This window comes from Rhamphochromis longiceps, linkage group LG23, assembly GCF_057381845.1.
Source record: "Rhamphochromis longiceps isolate RC_006_pf linkage group LG23, R_longiceps_female_GT1.1, whole genome shotgun sequence".
Lineage (NCBI taxonomy): Eukaryota > Metazoa > Chordata > Actinopteri > Cichliformes > Cichlidae > Rhamphochromis > Rhamphochromis longiceps.
In genome coordinates this window covers 19,412,557-19,415,590 of record NC_140578.1, presented here as the reverse complement: position 1 = coordinate 19,415,590, position 3,034 = coordinate 19,412,557, and the positions used below count along the sequence as shown (strand labels likewise).

Sequence of the window (3,034 nt, the reverse complement as noted above, 5' to 3'; positions counted from 1 at the left end):
TGCTAACCCTAACCCTAACCCTAACCCTTACAACAACGAAACTATAATTAAAACTTTGTATGAATATTTCAGGGAGAAGTAGTTTTAAAAGACTGGCTAATTTAAAGTGGAAAGAAATATTAATATATAATCTTTTTATAGCACTTTTTATGGCGTGGTCGATTTGTGGCTCTAAGACCAATAGTGTATGCATTTTTCTAGGACCTCCCAGAGGTTAAATCACTTTAAGCATATTTGCACTGCACAAGACATAATGTGGATTGCACAACACTGGTCACTACATTCTTCATTTCCGGTTAATACTTGTACAGCTGCTGTTATTGTGTATATATTTATTTATATTTATATTTCTTCATACATTCTTATATAGTTCTATATTGTGTATTTTGTTGTACAGTTATTTTATTTTCAACTTTAATTTATATATTTTATCTTATTCTTTCCCAGTTAAATTTACCCTTCATTCTAATTTGTGTTGTACAGTTATTTCATTTTTAACCTTAACTCATTCACTGCCAATGGCTGGCAGTGAATGAGTTAATTTATATTTTATCCCTTCCTAGTTAAATTTACCCTTTTTAATTTTTCATATTTATTTCCTATCTTATTCATAGCCTTTTCCTTTTTTGTTTTCTTTAGGTCACGAGCAGTTGTCCAAGCATTTCATTACATATCGTACTGTGTATGACTGTGTACGTGACAAATAAAATTTGAATTTGAATTTGAATTAATGTAGGCAGTTAATTTATGCGTGTTGTCATACAGGAATATATTTTGTTTATTAATAAACAGTATACAGTAGTCCCGCTGATGGACCGTCACTGCCTCGCCTTTTCGCTGATTTTTTTTTATTGCACCGTACAGCTTTCAACAATGCGCATTGCATTCTGCAGCCCAAATGACAAATGTCCTCCGTGTCGTGTCTCCTGCGCTTGCCAAACTTATCATGTTTGGTTTTGATAACCATCACGTCCAATAGGAAAAAACAGCACAAAAACACTCTTAACTATGACCCTCATTCGGAAATAGACACCTGCACCGGGAGCGAAAAAGGCACACAAAAGTGGCGCCGCAGACGGAGAAAAAGCGCGGCATAATACTTTTACGTTTTAACATCGACAAAGGTTTGCACTTTGAGAATCAACTTGTGAGAACTGTGACTACTGTTCATGTGCTGCAATAAATGAGAGACCACTATATATAATAATAAGTATATAATAATATAATATTCTCTATGACTATTGTCTTCAACCTGTTAACATTTAATATTGTCTTGATAGAGTCAAGTAATCATGCAGCAGAGTCCTCCCCTGTTGCTTCTCCTGGCTCCCCAGTCCCTGGTCCCTCAGCTCCTGCTGCTGCACCCACAGGTATGAACATCAAGCACTGATAGCTTTTTACTTGCTTGAATCCCCTTGTGATCACCTTTACTAAATATCTACAACCAATCTGTTCATATCCTGTTTTTTTTTTTCAATTTTGAAAATGAAAATCTGGTTGCAGCCTTCTCATTACTTTGTGGTGTTTTGTGCTGTGTTTTACAGGCCCACAGAGGAGGACAGCTCGAAGGCGGGCGAGGGACGGGTCCCAGGACGGTCCATCAGCGGTGGAGCTGACTATCCTGGAGTCCCTAAAGGCGAGGCAGTGACGGTCCATCAGCGGGACTACTGTATACTGTTTATTAATAAACAAAATATATTCCTGTATGACAACACGCATAAATTAACTGCCTACATTAATTCATTGTAAACATACCTTCTGACTGACACACCCCTGCTGCCTCTTCGGGCTGTCCCTGGTCCTCGGGGGAGAAGTTCTCCACGGTCCGCACCATATTGCCGCTAGTCTCCCGCGGGGTGAGGAAGGGGTCTAGAAACCCCATGACCGCGAAGAGCTTCCATCTCCTCCCCGATCCTGCTGCAGACCCACTCCTCTTCTCCTTCTCTGTCCTCTTCTCCTTATTATATGTGTCCCTGAGGCTCTTCCACTTTCTCCTGCAGATGTCCTCTGAATAAACGCATTATCTGGTTAGCGTACCACACTGTATATAGGAACATAGTGAAGACAAGTTACTTAAGAGAGTAAAAAGAGGTTAGTTTATTTTGAAGTAGAGCTCCATTTATTATGAAAAATTTAAAAAGACAGGAACACTCGTTAGAGGTTTGTGGGTGGCTCTTAAAAGAGCCGTTGTGGGGAAGTCACTCGGACTTCAAACAGGCTACTCCTTTGGTTGCCAAGACACAGCTCCCTCTGTCGAGAAGTGAGCCCTCCCTCACCAGGACAGCCTCTCTGGAGGAGTTGTTTGCTGCCATACGACCCAGGCCTTGCAATGGCTCCACCACAGCAGGTGCCACACCTCTCACAGCAGGTGCCCCTCTCTCGTCCACACAGCGCAGAAAATTGTGGAGAACACAAGTTGCCTTCACACACTTCTCCGCAATTTCAGGACGGAGCTCCATAGCGCGCCGATACAACCTCCACTGTGAGGAGAGGATACCGAAGGCACCCTCCACTATCATCCTGGCCCTGGAAAGGCGATAGTTAAAGATCTTCTTCTCTAAAGGGAGGAGGCGTCCAGGGAAAGGTCTCATGAGCTCACGCCGCAGCGGGAACGCTTCATCAGCCACAAAGACATGGGGCTGGGCTCCACGGTGTTCTCCACCAGGTAGAGGCTGGTCAGGAGGCAGATGGAGAGTCCCAGCCCGAAGAGCCTGACCAAAGGTGGAGTTGGCCAGAATACCACCGTCGCTGGTCCTCCCGTACCCCCCAACATCAATGACGCGGAAGCGATGCTCTGCACTGTACAACAGTGGGAAAATCGCGGGACAGTAGGCGGGCTTGCTAGCTTTTGCGTGGCTTCATCGGGTCAGTCTGAAAATTAAAAAGAAGAAGGAATGAACTTACCAGGTTGCCCGATCTCCTCACTTATGTGTCTCCAAGCTAGGTCCTTTTTATTCCTGTCTCGGTAGAAATAGTATCTAGCATCATAGAGCTCGGGATGATTTGCCACGGCACTGATTAGCTTTTCCTCCAT

At 43.3% G+C, this 3,034-nt stretch overlaps 1 pseudogene; it reads right to left on the bottom strand.

Annotated features, from left to right (window-relative positions):
* Positions 1 to 1,735: 1,735 nt before the first annotated feature.
* Positions 1,736 to 3,034, bottom strand: LOC146641759 (uncharacterized; annotated as a pseudogene).